The sequence below is a fragment of the Pleurodeles waltl genome, chromosome 4_2, assembly GCF_031143425.1.
Source record: "Pleurodeles waltl isolate 20211129_DDA chromosome 4_2, aPleWal1.hap1.20221129, whole genome shotgun sequence".
Classification (NCBI taxonomy): Eukaryota; Metazoa; Chordata; class Amphibia; order Caudata; family Salamandridae; genus Pleurodeles; species Pleurodeles waltl.
This window is the reverse complement of record NC_090443.1, coordinates 622398709-622414836: the sequence shown is the minus strand read 5'-3', so window position 1 is coordinate 622414836 and position 16128 is coordinate 622398709. Positions and strand designations below refer to the sequence as shown.

The window sequence follows — 16128 nt, the reverse complement described above, 5'->3', positions numbered from 1 at the left end:
CAAGGGATTCCTTGCATTCCCTGCCCTAGCTCTAAGCTGGTTGTAGTGCCAGTACAGGGTTGGTAGGCCCTTAGTGTGTGGACAGCGCACAGCCTATTTTGGTGTGAAGCTGTGTTAAGCTTCTCCCTCTGATCCTGCCCAAGATGACCCATCAGGTCACACCTAGGCTTCCGTTGTGTGTGCCTGTCTTCGAGGAATACACAAAGCCCAACTGCCAACTTCACCCAGTCATATGACTAGATACAGGGTACAAATGCAAAAAGAACAGTTGATGGACGGATTGTAGACCAAATCAAACATTCTCCCCAGTCACAAATCTGAGTTTAATCCATCAGTTTCTTTGCTCACCATGTCATTCCAGTTTGGACCCAGCCATATGCAATCACTCTTGACCTTGTTCCCCTTAGGAACAGTCCAGCCCGACCTGTCAGTCCAGCTCCTCCCTGACCAGAAACAAGCATCCTGGGACCGGTTTCAGGGTATCACCCCTCGTCAGCCAGGCTAGCTTGAATCTGGTGGCATAGTGAGCATGGGAGCCAAATCTGGGCATACCTTTCCCACTTGGGGCAACAAATGCAAAAAGAACAGTTGATGGACGGAATGTAGACCAAATCAAACATTCTCCCCCAGTCACAGATCTGGTTTTAATCCATCAATTATTTTGCTCACCATGCCATTCCAGTTTGGACCCAGCCATATGCAAATCAGTCTTGACCCTGTTCCCCTTAGGAACAGTCCAGTCCGAACTGCCAGGCCAGGTACTCCCTGGACCAGGAACAAGCATCCTGGAACCGGTTTCAGGGTATCACCCCTTTTCAGCCAGGCTAGTTTGAATCTGGTGGCGTAGTGAGCACAGGACCCACGTCTGGGCATACCTTTCCCACTTGGGGCAACAAATGCAAAAAGAACAGTTGATGTGCGGAATGTAGACCAAATCAAACATTCTCCCTCAGTCACAGATCTGGGTTTAATCCATCAATTATTTTGCTCACCATGCCATTCCAGTTTGGACCCAGCCATATGCAAATCAGTCTTGACCCTGTTCCCACTAGGAGCAGTCCAGCCCCAACTGCCAGGCCAGGTACTCCCTCTACCAGGAACAAGCTTCCTGGGACCTGTTTCAGGGTATCGCCCCTCTTCAGCCAGGCTAGTTTGAATCTGGTGGGATAGTGAGCACGGGACCCACGTCTGGGCATACCCTTCCCACTTGGGGCAACAAATGCAAAAAGAACAGTTGATGGACGGAATGTAGACCAAATCAAACATTCTCCTCCAGTCACAGATCTGGGTTTAATCCATCAATTATTTTGCATGGGGTGGCATGGTGAGCAAAAGAATGAGGGATTAAACCCTGATCTGTGACTGGGGGTGAGAGGTTGAAAAGTTTCAGCACTCCGTCCATCATCTCTTTGTGTTGATAGAGGGTACAGGCACAAAATGGCTAAGACTGGAAAATGGCAACTTTCTAAAAGTGTCATTTTCAGAATTGCAATTTGAAATCTGACTTTGTTAAAACTTTAAATTGTGATTCCAGTGACACCAAACTTAAAGTTATTTCTTCCTATTTGGAAATTACACTGATAAAATGTAATAAGGCACCTGCAGTGATGTCCTAAGAGAGAGATAGGCATTGCAGTAGTGAAAAACAAATGTAAGAGTTTTTCACTACTGGAACTTGATGGGTAAAACTTAAAAGTGAGTGTCCTACTTTTTAAATACATTGCACTCTGCCCTCTCAGCTTTCCAGGGCCTCCACCAGGGGTGGTTTATATGTGTGAAAAAGGAAGGTTTGAGCCTGGCAACAGGTTTATTTTGGCAGGTCGAAGTGGCAGTTTACACCGCACACACAGGTTCTGCAGTGGCAGGTCTGAGACATGTTTAAAAGGCTACTTAAGTGGGTGGCACAATCAGTGCTGCAGGCCCATTAGTAGTATTCAGTTTACAGGCCTGGCACATTTAGTGTGCTTTACTAGGAACTTATAAGTAAATTATCATAATATCAGCAAAAACGAGGTCAGAAAAATGGAGAAGGAAGGCAAAATGTTGGGGGAAAGACCACCCTAGGGCTGACGGGTCGAACACGGTATCTACCTACTGTAAGCAACAGCATGCCCTCTATCTTATTTGGAATAGACTGCTACAAAGCAAGAAACTGGATTTTTTTTAAATCAAACTTGAAGCTTTACTAAAAAGTCCCTGTTAGAAAGGGTGAACGACAAGAAGTGGAAACAAAGAGCATTGGCTACGGTTTAGGTTGGTTTATAAGTCCTCAGGTCCCGCCCAAAGCCCTGGGTGTACCTGGATATTGCAAATAGATGCCCTTCCTCAGGCCTGCAAAAAGATGTAACTCCTAATGGAAACAAAGGACAAACTAGAAGGGACGGGCGACCAAACACAATGAGAGAAAGGTGAAGTGATCTTCACAAGACAGTATAGAATCAAGGCACTCAAGCGTGCCACTGTTGGAACAGACCAAGTTTCTGCCTACATTATTTGACACAGTACATATGAAATGTCCAGCTGGCTCAGATTGATTTATTGCAGCTGGTGCATACTAGTTGCAGAAAATGTCACATGCTGCTCTGTAATACCAAAAATGCCTTCCCATTTTGTGAAACCGTCACTTTTGGGGGGTGCTGCTCATTTGCACTAGGCTAAGTTTCATTCTTTATTCAATACAGTGCAGCTGTTGGCCCACAGCACCCCAGGAGATGACAGTGTTCTGCGTCTGTTAGAGAGACAGCTAAAGTGTGATTGATTGGTATACTTGAGATATCACTTCATAATCAGTGGGAAATCCTCTTTATAGCAATCCATTCCATCATTTTAGCTGGTGTGTGCCATGACAGAAAGACGCCAACCTTTGAAAACCAGTGTAGTCCAAACTGCTAAGGCGTGTCCTCCCTGCAAGGGCATGCAAACCAACCAGTTGGCCTAATCGGGCCAATAAAACATGTACATGCAATCCCCTTCAGCTGTCCATTCTTACAGCTGAGATAATGGACTGTAGAAGTGTTTTCCAGCCTGGCATAAAGGGCTTTTCACATATGTGCACATGGTGTTTAATTTTATATAGTAATAGAGTTACATGGTACTTCAGCAGTGCATAGTTGTGCCAGTTATCAGATTTAGACTACACCCTGCACATGTATGTCACAGAGCATTATTCATGCCGCTTTATTCTGCAGAATGTGCATCCCAAAGAGAATTTAGACCATGATTAGAATTTTATCATATCCTTTCACTTTTTCATGCATGCTTTGTGTGCTTTAGTAAACCTTTTATGCTATAGAATATAATTTGCAAAAAAATAATTTATCAATTCCGAATCTGATGGAAAGTTATGACAAAAATTATACTTTGAGTGGCTGCCGAACAAGTCTTTACCTGGGAGGGAAAAATCAGTGCGTGAAATCCAAGAATGTTGTCATGGAAACCATATATTTTTTCAAAATCATTTCTTTTAACGACTCAGCAGCTTTGGCTCATTTTTTACGCGTATAGATTGGACTTGCACTGTAGCTGTTAACACATAGGCCCTCATTACAACCCTGGCGGTCGGTGTTAAAGCCGCCAACATAGTCAGTCACTTTAACACTCGGACCGCCACGGTGTTACACACAAACAGCGCGGCGGACACCGCCAACAGACAGGCAGGAGACAATGTACCTCCCACCCTATCACAACACGCCGATCCGCCACCTTTTCCGTACGGAACCAACGCGAATAAAAACACAGCGTAAACAGTACACAGAAGGGAAAATACTCACCTCTCCACACCCCACGAGGAACCAGGACGCCATGGAGCCCGAATTGCAGATACTGCCGGAGATGGTCTTCCTGCTCCTCTATCAGGAGCTCCAATGACGGCGGCGACGACCACGGTGAGTACTGCACCTACAACACGGGAGGGGGAGGGAAAAGAGAGTGACACATACACGCAACACCCCCACCCACAACAACATACACACAAATACATGCTGCAACAATACATATACACCCCGCCCCCACTCCCCTGGAAGAACGCAAGGACAAAAGGAAATGATTGTAATGATTGTAATGAATAAAAATCCATTAGTCAAAAGTCAAAATCCAGTATATACAATTATGTACACCAACTACACAAGTCCGGATAGTGCACCAATCATTGTCCCTGGACCACTGGGCCCAAAATGCATGGGCGAGGCCCACACATGATACCTGACTCCAAACGGAGAGAACACTGGAGGGGCATCACATAGAAAATATACAGGCACCTCAGGGGGAGGGGGGCACCTCAGGCTGATGAACGCACAAAGCCACTGCTCCACGAAGGGGCTCCATGCCCATTGATCTATCTTGGGGAGTGCAAAGCCACAGTCTCTCAAGTCTTTTCAGTGGGTGGTTTGCCCACTGCTTTATCCTGGGGGTGCAAAGCCACAGTCTCAAGTCTTTTCAGAGGGTGGTTTGCCCACTGCTTTATCCTGGGGAGTGCAAAGCCACAGTCTCTCAAGTCTTCTCAGTGGGTGTTTTGCCCACTGCTTTATCCTGGGGAGTGTAACGCCACAGTCTCTCAAGTCTTTTCAGTGGGTGGTTTGCCCACTGCTTTATCCTGGGGAGTGCAAAGCCACACTCTATCAAGTGGATAACAGTCTCCACTGGTTCTGGAGGGGGCTGTGTGCCCAGAGTGCTTCATCCTGCCAAGGACTGAGGTAGTGGATGCCTTTCTGCACTGGCTCTGATGGGGGCTTTGTGCCCAGAGTGCTTCATCCTGCCAAGGACTGAGTTAGTGGATGTCTTTCTCCACTGGTTCTGGAGGTGGCTTTGTGCCCAGAGTGCTTCATCCTGCCAAGGACCGAGGTAGTGGATGAGATACTCCACTGGTTCTGGAGGGGGCTTTGTGCCCAGAATACTTCATCCTGCCAAGGACTGAGGTAGTGGATGAGATACTCCACTGGTTCTGGAGGGGGCTTTGTGCCCAGAGTGCTTCATCCTACCAAGGACTGAGGTAGTGGATGCCTTTCTCCACTGGTTCTGGAGGGGGCTTGGTGCCCAGAGTGCTTCATCCTGCCAAGGGCTGAGATAGTGGATACCTTTCTTCACTGATTCTGGAGGGGGATTTGTGCCCAGAGTGCTTCATCCTGCCAAGGACTGAGGTAGTGGATGCCTTTCTCCACTGGTTCTGGAGGGGGCTTTGTGCCCAGAGTGCTCCACGTGCATTGTGGCCGGAACAATACACTTGCCTGGGTGTGTGTGTGCCACGAGATTGCCGAGATACAGGTAGGATGATACGCCACGGAGACAGAGACATACCCCCACACTGCTGCGGCTTCGCATTCAATATGCAGGTGACAACTCTGATGACAGTGATGCTTCATGGAAGCTGCCCAGGGTCCTGGAACTCACCACCAGCCTCGGACGACTCACCACTGGGGATGGTAGCCATGTCTGCGGTGGTGCCACTGTCTGCGGATGTCGAGGGGCCTCTGGCGGCGCTAGCGGTGGTGTCAGTCGTGGCAGTGCTGGCTGCGGTGCTGGCTGCGGGGGCTGTGGCGGCGGGGGCTATGGCGGCAGTGCTGGCTGCGGGGTCTGTGGCGGCGGTGCTGGCGGCGGGGTCTGTGGCGGTACAGGTGGCGGTGTTCTCCGCCGTACAGGTTGGAGTCGACGTGGACAGAAGGTGTGACAGTGGTGCCACCATGCCCTCTCCTGACCTGCCCTTCAGTTTTTGGCCCTTCCCCACCTTTGATTGTGGCGCAGCTGTCTTGCCACTATCCCCTTTCGTTTTCCCTGACCCCTTGGTGGCAGGTGTTTTTGGCTTCTCCCTCTGGGATGTGGGCACCTTTTTCACCTTGGCAGTTGGCGGAATGTCCTTGACCTCGCTACGTGGCACACTGGCAGCCCTGATGGTTGGCGCACTCCATGACCCCGCAGTTGCTGGCACCACTGTGCCTGGGGATGTGGTGGTTGAGGTGCTGGGCTGGGATCTGGAAAGCCTGGCCCTAGGGGAAGGACGGGGGGGTGTAGGGAAGAGGTCAATATTAGCCAGGAAAAGTTTTTTTAGACGCACTGGATGGGGTTTGGGAGTGGAGGTAGAGGTAGTGGATCTAGGAGGTGTATGCTGAATTTGAGTGAAGTTGCATGGGCTGGAGGCTGTTGTGAGGTGGATGGCTGTTGGGTGGGTGTGTGCCTGCGTTTGTGTACTTCGGGAGGAGGGCTCACAGGCACACTGGGAGAGGACACTGGGGATGTGTGAATGGTAGTGGGGGTGGTCAGTGCACCTAAGCTGTGTGTGGTGATGGGCATGCTGGTGATGGAGATAGTGGCTGAGGATGTAGTGCATGCAGGTGTGAGTGGAGACGAGACTGGGAGGGAGGAGGGAGATGTGGAGGAGAGGGACACAGTGGAGGCAGTGGGTGTTGGTATGTGTGCATGGGTATGATGCTTGTGTGAGTGCCTGTGGGATGTGTGGTGCTTATGTTTGCCTGAGCCACCCTTGTGTGTTGATGTGTGTGCATGCTAGTCTGACGGGGTGCTTGGGATAGACTGAGGTACAGGGGATTGGGTCTGGGTGGAGGAAGTTGGAGGGGGGAGGCTAGACACAGGGACAATGGCTGCCATCAGTGCTGAGGCCAGAGCCTGAAATGCTCTCTGTTGTGCTGTCTGCACAGAATGAATGTCCTTCTGGTTTGCTTTTGTTTGTTGCAAATGCCTCTCAACACCCTGGATGGCATTCAGAATGGTAGACTGCCCAACAGTGAGGGATCTCCGGAGGTCAATAGCCTCCTCACTGAGGGCAGCGGGGCTGACTGGGGCAGGGCCTGAGGTGCCTGGGGCGAAGGAGATGCCCACACTCTTGGGTGAGGGGCTGCTGGGAGGGCGGTGCTGGTACGGGGGTGGCGGCTGTACCTGTTGATGCAGGGCGCACAGAAGGGGGGCCTGCCACCGCAAGGGAGCTCCCATCAGAGGAGGAGTCGCTGTCACTGCTGTCTGCTCCTGTCCCTGCCGTGGAGCTCCCCTCGCCCTTCGTCCCACTGGTGGCTTCAGACTCCGTTGTTTCACCCTCCAGGGCCAAGTGGGATGCAGCTCCCTCCTGATGATGCTATTGCACACAAGAAAAGGGAGACCACAAAATGGGGGGTGGGGGGAGACAGTAGAAAGGCATGTTCAGTGAATGCAACACCACTACCGTTGGCGGACACTACAGACACAGCAGCCCTCTGCACTACGCCATGCACTTATAGTTCCTAGATTAATCACATGCCCATGGGGTACAAGGCCTAAGCCCGATTGCTGCACACATGGAAGTCATAGGAGCATGACTAGGTGTAGGTGACACTAACCACTAGTGGGGTTGGGGTGTCACTGAGCCTGCCTCACAAGGGGCCTAGGGGAACCCACTGCCCACCTCCCCCACCCAGAAACCTCGTAACGTGCGCAGAGTCAGCTGAATGAGAGTGCACTCACCCCCTTGTGGCTGCTGTGATGCCCTCAAGCGCCCATCCAACTCCGGATTTGCCACCGCCAGGATCCGGAACATCAGGGGGTCATGGTGCGATGGGCACCCCTCCCACGTTGGGAGGCCATCCCCAGCTGGGCCTCCGCCATCTTCTTGCTCCAGCGGCAAAGGTCCTTCCATCTTTTACGGCAGTGGGTGCTCCGTCTGTGGTGGACCCACACGGTCCGGATGTCCTTGGCGATGGCACACCAAATAGCCTTCTTCTGGTGGGCGCTGACCTAGAGGACTAGTACAGAGGAAAAGAAAAATCTTTACCCATCTGGATCATCATGCTCATTGGCCCACATTACCACCCTTACCCTGACGCACATACACTCATCGTCCGCACATGCAGGCCTCAGTCCCTTCCCCCCCATTTATCTTCCATCCACACTACTACAAACCAGCATTGCCCATGCAGCATGCTCACAGTGTACTCACCTGTTTGTCTGGAGGACCATATAGTTGTGTGTACTGGGGGAGAACCCCATCCACTAGTTTCTCCAACTCCTCTGAAGTGAAGGCAGGGGCCCTTTCCCCAGACACATGAGCCATCGTTGCTTCCAGACTGAGGTCACAGCAGCACTTGCAGTGTAGGTCCTCTCCTGTTGAAGGTCAGGTATCAAGTGAGTGAACAAACAGAAAATGGCGGTCACATCCGCGGCGGTGCGTACCGTCACCGCCGGCGTACATCGTCATTGGCTCCTCGGACCCATAGCGTCCAATGTTAACCAATGCAGGATTGCGCCGCAGTCTTCGACAGCCTACCGCGACGGTGTACAACGCCAGCGCAGTTACCTCATATCCCCTTGTCCCACCTTACAGGTCAAGCAGCAGCCATTTCAGCGGGCCACATGGCATTAATTTTAACTGTGTCACACCAATGTAGGCCTTGCATACACACAGTAACAGGCACATTGCGGATTAATAAATGAATGCAAATGACATTTTGTGATACCTCAGTGTTGGCTGACTCTCTGCTCGCTGTTCTCGTCCATAGGGCACGTCTGGTGGGGCAGGTGATGAGATGGCGGCATCCTCCGGTGTACAGACCGCTGGTGGACCTGTCGACAATGGAAGAGAGACACGCAATAGTCACCTACAGACTTGATCGTGCAACAATCCTGTAACTGTGTGCCCAGTTGGAGCCAGACCTGATGTCAGCTATCCGCCATCCCACAGGAATCCCCCCCTCTAGTGCAGGTCCTGTCAGTACTCCATTTCCTGGCAAGTGGATCCTTTCAAACAACAGTGACCATTGCAATAGGGATGTCCCAGACAATGTTCTCTAACGTGTTGTCCAGAGTGTTGTCTGCCCTGCTGAAACACATGTGCAGCTACATCGTGTTCCCTCAGGTGGAGGATTTGCCCACAGTGAAAGGTGACTTCTATGCCCTGGGACATATCCCCAACATCATAGGTGCCATTAATGGGACACATGTGGCCTTGGTACCCCCCGCAGGAGTGAACAGGTGTACAGAAACCGGAAGAGCTACCATTCTATGAATGTGCAGATGGTGTGTTTGGCCGACCAGTACATCTCGCATGTGAATGCCAAATTTCCTGGCTCAGTGCATGACGCTTACATTCTGAGGAATAGCAGCATCCATTATATGATGGGGCAACTCCAGAGGCACCGTGTGTGGCTAATATGTGAGGACAAGGACCCTATACAGTGTGAATAGTTGTTGGGGTTGTCCGTAAGGGTTAGTGTGTGTCTAACAGTTGTCCCTCAACATTTGCAGGTGACTCTGGTTACCCCAACCTGTCATGGCTACTGACCCCAGTGAGAAATCCCAGGACAAGGGCAGAGGAACTCTCCAATGAGGCACATGGGCGAACTAGGAGGGTGATTGAACGCACCCTCGGCCTCCTGAAGGCCAGGTTCCGGTGCCTCCATATGACAGGTGGTTCTCTCTACTACTCACCAAAGAAGGTGTGCCAGATCATCGTGGCCTGCTGTATGCTGCACAACCTGGCTTTGCGACGGCAGGTGCCTTTTCTGCAGGAGGATGGTCCAGCTGGTGGGCTTGTGGCAGCTGTGGAGCCTGTGGACAGTGAAGAAGAGGAGGCAGAAGAAGAGGATATCGACAACAGAAACAACATAATCATGCAATACTTCCAGTGAGACACAGGTAAGAAGATTTCACTGCCTCCCACATCTCATACTATTGTTGGAGCTAGCATAAGTCTGTCATTTTCACTCAGTGTACGGACCCTGACTTGTCACTTTGCCTTTTGTTCTGCTTTCCTACATATATCATATCAGAGCTTACAGAACCTCTCTGGAATGCACTTCTGAGTTCAAAGAAGACCTTTATTGTTGTTAATTCTTCCCCACCCACAAGTTCTTGAGAGACAAATTAGTAGATTTCAAGCACAAAGTAGTCGCAGCAAGAAAACAAAATATATCAGAGTACTTCTCAGTTGCAATGTACAGAGCAAATATATAATATATTCAAAGCAAAGCATAAAAGACAAAATTCATCACCGGATGAGCAAGTAGGACCTATCTTCAGCTTCATCTTTCTGGGGTCTGCAAGTTGATGACTCCGGTCAACTGCGAGAAAGAGATTATCTACCCACACGGGAGACTGGCAACTGACGTCTAGCTCCAGCCTGAAGTCAACAGATTCAAATCTAACTCACTGTAGCCCAGAGTCATCCTTACAAAAGCGTGCCCCCTCCTCTCAGACTCGGGAAAACTACACAAGCCTTTGGAGACTGGCCAGATCTCCTAGACCTCCTATTCCCCAGGCTGAGCAGAAAGGAAAACACCAAATGTACTCTCTCTTATCAGGTCTAGTCTGGTGTGAAGAAAACAGCTTGGTCCATCTTGTGGAAAAACACAGCTTGGAAAAACACAGACATCTAATGTCTCAACTGCAATGTCTAACTCCACGTTAAAGCCAATAGGCAGCTAACCTAAATATCAAATGTAATGTCTAATGTCATGTCAAAGCCAATAGGCAGCTAACCTAAATATCAAATGTAATGTCTAATATCATGTCAAAGCCAATAGGCAGCTGAGCTGAATACAAAATGTCAAAGCCAATAGGCAGAATACAGAATGTAATGGCTAATGCCATGCCAAAGCCAATAGGCGGCTAAACTGAACAAAACATATAATGTGCTACTGGTGAACATTGAGCAACTAATATGCGCAGTGGTGAAACACAAAGTCATTGGTCAAACACAATTAATAGCATCACACCTTTCCATTTCACAGATGTGGGTCCCACTTTGTGCCCTCTGCTATATTTTCCTCCAGCCCTACAGCTGTGTTACATCGGTATGTGAACAATTAAATTGACATTGCTGTATTCCATGGTTATTGCAATTACACGTTTGTGAAAGCACAGACTGACTCCAGATTGTTTTGTGATTAAAGTATGTTTATTTCTGTGCAGATAAGTGGAGGGGGTTGTAAAATGGGCAGGGGTGATGGTGGAGGAATGTCCATGGCAGAGTCCAGTCTATTTGTTTCACAGGTGTATTGTCCAAAGGGGCATAGGAAGTGGAGTAATGGCAGTTGAAGGATGGACAGGGTGACAAAGTGGGACAGAAGGTTGACATTCAGGGGGGTCTCATTTCCTGGCTGGGGTCTTGGCAATGTTTTCTGTCTTCTTTCTGGATCTCAGGGACCATCTGCGGGGTGGTTCTTCATCTGCAGGGGGTGGGGTGCTAGTGTCGTGTTCCTGTGGCAGTGCCTCCTGTCCACTAGCGCCGGCGGAGGTGGAGGGCTGTTCATCGTCCAGGCTAGTGTCAGGGGCCCCTTGTTGTGCCACAGTGTCCCTCCTGGTGCTGACAAGGTCTTGTAGGACCCCTGCAATGGTGACCAGGGTGTTGTTAATGGACTTCAGGTCCTCCCTGATCCCCAGATAGTGTTCCTCCTGCAGCCGCTGGGTCTCCTGAAACTTGGCCAGTACCGTTGCCATTGTCTCCTGTGAATGATGGTAAGCTCCCATGATGTTGGAGAGGGCCTCGTGGAGAGTGAGTTCCCTGGGCCTGTCCTCCACCTGTTGCACAACAGTCCTCCCAGTTTCCCTGTTTTCCTGAGCCTCTGTCCCCTGAACCATGTGCCCACTGCCACTGCCCCCAGGTCCCTGATTTTCTTGGGTTGGTGGGTTTGCCTGGGTTCCCTGTAGTGGTGGACACACTGCTGATTGACGTGTCCTGGGTACAGAGGGATGGGCCCACTGGGTGGGTGCTGTGCTGGTTTTTCCTGAGGGGGGAGGGTCTGTGGTGGCTTGTGCCAGTGTCAGGGGAACCGACTGTCCCGAGGTCCCTGATGGGCCGGGCTGGTCATCTTGATCCAGTTGTGCAGAGCTGCTGTCATCACTGTGGGTCTCTTCTGTGGGGGGACTGGATATGTCTGGTACCTCCTGTCCGGTGATGTTGGGTTGGGGTCCTGCAGGGGTGTAAAGGCATGATTATTGCATCTGTGTGTGCCATCATGCGCAGTGGGTGAGTGACCCTGTACTCCAGTGCTTGCATTCTTGTCTTGTCCTTGTGTGATATTTGGTTTGGGGTCTGTGTGGACATCTGTAGTGGCATGCTTTGGTGATGGGTGTCCATGCTTTGGTGTTGCATGCAGGGCTTGGTGTTGGGATGGGTGGGTTGTGATAGTGGGGCATATGTGAGGTGTTGGAGTGATGGGGTGAGGGTGGGAGAATGTGATGGCATGCAGGTAGGGTGGGGGATATAATAGTAAAGCTTTGACTTAACAGAGTCCAGTCCTGCTACTCCTGCGAGGCCCTCACGAAGCAGTATTGCCAAGACCTGCTCCTCCCATGTTGTTAGTTGTGGGGGAGAAGGTGGGCGTCCCCCGCCAGTCCTCTGTACAGCAATCTGGTGTCTGGAGACCACGGAACACACCTTCCCCCATAGGTCGTTCCACCTCTTCCTGATGTCATCCCGTGTTCTGGGGTGCTGTCCCACTGTGTTGACCCTGTCGCCGATTCTGCGCCATAGCTCAATCTTCCTTGCAAGGGAGGTGTACTGCACCTGTGATCCGAATAGCTGTGGCTCTACCCGGACGATTTCCTCCACCATGACCCTGAGCTCCTCCTCAGAGAACCTGGGGTGTTGTTGAGGTGCCATGATGTGGTGTGGGTGATGTGTGAGGTGGTGTGTGTTGTGATGTGTAAGGGGATGTGTTGTGTGTTGTTTGAGTTGCATGGATGTTGTGTAAGTGATGGTGTTGTGTGTCTGTGGATGCTGGTGTTGTTTATGGTGGTGTCTCTCTCTGGCATGGTATCAGAATTCTGGTAGTAAGGGTATGTGGGTGTGTGTTTTATAGTGGTGTGTGTGTGTGGGTGTGGTGTGTGTATGTGTATCAGGTGTGTGTATTTCGAATTGTCCAATGTGGATGTGTTTTGTAAATGTGTGTGTATTTTGAGCGCAGTGGTGTGTACCGCCAATGGAATACCGCGGTTGAAAGACCGCCGCGTGGATTCGTGGGTCGTGATAGTGTGGGCATATTCCTGTTGGTGTGACAGTGGCGTTTTTTTTATCGCCAGTTTATCCCTGACCTTGGTGTGGCGGACTTGTGCGGGTGTCTGTATTATGGCGGATTCCGAGCTGTCGGTCGTAATAGCTGTAGCAGAATTCTGCGGCCGCAGCAGTATGTTGGCGGTCTTCTGCACGGCGGTAAGTGGCATTTACCACCAGGGTTGTAATGAGAGCCAGAGTGTTTAGTGACAAACAGTTATGTTGCTTCTGAAATATTAATGTCAACATCTTAAATTCTTATCGGTTACACTGCAGAGATATTTTGCATCTTTCAAATTGTGCGCAAAAAGACGGAGATTCAATCATAGACTTTGCCTTCCCCCTACGAGAAATTGCATCTGCAAAAAAAAGATTGGTGAATATCACAAAGGGTATAAGTACATATTTACCTGTATAACAACTGCAACGCTTATCCTCGCTTTTACCACTAGACCGAAGCTAGTGATAAAAGTAAGCGCAAAGCCGAGGTTTGCACAACTTTCACTCAGCTCTACATATGCACTGGGCTGAGTGCTGCTGTTTTTGCCAAGCCCCAAGGTCTAAATGAGGTTCTAAACGTTTAACTATCGATGAGAGGTATTGATTCAAATACGTGAACAACACCCTGCTTCCGTTTTTATCTACTGTCTCCTGGTACCTGTACATTTAAGCAGTGGCCGAAGTGCATTAAAAAAAGAACGAAAACTGTGATGCTGCATGCAGTGTGGTGGGGTCAAAGGTGTTGGGAAAAAAAATATATATTCTGTAGGTTTTTTTGTCTTTCAAAGTCGGCTACCTATATATAAAACAGCATGCAGCTTAACTGAAAAATACATTTTTAAATAGTTGCAACTCGGTGGGAAATGCACTATAGTACATTATGAAACCTCTATTAATTAATGCACTGCAGAGGCCTGTGTGTGACCGGAGAGCTACAGAATTAAATCTTGGTTGGTGCAGTGGAGAATAGTGACTTGTGTCGTTTTTTAGTGCTACGAGGTCAGAGCCTGTGTGAATATGTAATTCATTAACATAAACTTGCATTACACACAGTATAAGATAGACTGCTACAAAATTCACAAAGAGGTCTAAGATAAATTAGAACATTGGAACGTTGGCAGCTTCATTAAAAACAATGGAGTGCTGCAGGCTTTTACTGGCCGGTAAAAGCCCGCAGCGCCAACATTCCAATGTTCGCTTTGTTCACAGCAACAGCTGTGAACAAAGCCTCACAGCGCCCGACGGGATTTTAATCCCCTCTGGCTCCGTGAGGAATTTGTTTTATTTAATAGAACATTCGCCTTTGGCTCGGGCCTTTAACGCGGGAGTGGGCCTTTAATAGCCGGTAGAGCCCGCTACGGTGGGTTCTAAGGCTATATTAGAACATTGGAATGTTGCAAGCTCCATTGGAGATAATGGAGTGCTCTGGGATTTTACTGGCTGGTAAAAGCCCAGAGCGCCAACATTCCATTGTTCTTTGTTCACAGCAATGGCTGTGAACAAAGGCCTCACAGACCCCAAGGGATTTCAATCCCCTCAGGCTCTGTGAGGCCTTTGTTTTATTTATTAGATCATTGGAATGTTGAGTGCTCCATTGAAGACAATGAAGCTCAAGATATCTGTATTTACTGGTAATGCCCTCTCAGCTGAGTGTTCTAAACTCCACAAGCTAACACTAGCAATCCATTGTCATGTTTAAAGTGCAGTTAACCCAACAGTCAGAACCAGGTGAAGAGCTGAGCAGTAGATATGACAAATCCTCCATGGAATGTTCAGTTTTTGGAAAAGCCTCAACAAATTTCTTTCAATTTATTTTGGACACATTTCCATTGATGAATGGGTAAATAAATCACTGGAGTACAAAAAGAGATGTCTGAAAAAACGCCACCAAAACCTTGTTGCACATGAACTGGATATACTTGAAAAGCAGAGGGCTGAAACCAAGACTAGAACAGCAACAAAATGGGCAACTCAAATATTCAGAGACTGGTTGGTAGAAAATTGCCACTTACCTGATTTTGAGATGCTACCACTGCCTGAACTTTGCAGCCTTCTGAGACATTTGTATGCAGAGGTAAGAAATGCTAAAGGGGAATGTTATAATGATCAAAGCCTTATATAAATAAGGGCTTGACTAAATTGAAAAATTAATAATCCTTCCTTTAGCAGAGCTGTTAATATCATGCATGATGCTGTGTTTGCACCCGCTAACAATGTGTTAGTAGCAATTTAAATTTTTTTTTAAACTTGGAGAAGGCAAAGACGTCGGTATTAGAAAATAATTTATATCAGCAGAAGACTTGTTATTGATAAAACTCTGTGGTATATTGAACTGTGATAAACCTATTTCACTGCAGTACAAAGGTTTTTTTGATACCCATCTTCACCTTGCAAGATGTGGCCCGGGAGGATTACGAGAGTTGCCTAAAAATGCTTACACATTCCTAGTAGATGAAAACAACTGAGAGTATGTAATGTTAACCCTTAATGAACAAATAAAAATCACAAGGTCATAAGAAAGTAAATGAGAAACTTAGATATAAAAACAGAGGGCACATGTATGCCCAACCAGACAGTGCAATGTCTCCTGTGAAATCTTTGAAAATGTATATTTCCAAATTGTCCAGAGAATGCAGTTGCTTTTGTGCACAACCAAGGAAACTTACTGTGGCGGTTGCTGCAAGTGCTTCTGTGTGGTATTTCAGTAAGCCTCTTGAGAAAAATACAATTGGAGGACTAATGAAAGAAATCAGCAGGAAAACAGGATTAAGCCACGTTTACACAAACCATTGTCTGCATGCTACAGCTGTGCAATTGCTTGCAGATAATGGTTTTGAAACACATCAGATAATGGTCGTCACTGGCCACAAAAGCAAAATCAGTGTGCAAAGTTACTGGAAAGCATCATCTGAAGATAGAACTGTTTGGTCCACTGTACTAGCAAATGCTGGTGACAGTATCAAGAGAGGTGGATCTGACAAATACGTAAATGGAGCACAAACTTGTGTAAAAATAGAAGACAATTCTTCCTTTAGGATACCAGGGAGCAGCACATATCACAATATGATAATAATTGATTCCGATATTTTCTCACACTGTAACATCACGTTTAACAGCAATGTACAATTTTTACTGAGATGAAAACTTACTGTTCAGATGTT

At 48.6% G+C, this 16128-nt stretch overlaps 1 protein-coding gene across 9 annotated transcripts in view; it reads left to right on the top strand.

Moving 5' to 3' along the window:
• SAMD13 (sterile alpha motif domain containing 13) overlaps window positions 1-16128 on the top strand; it is a 309780-nt gene that overhangs the window by 249343 nt on the left and 44309 nt on the right. The window lies entirely within an intron of this gene.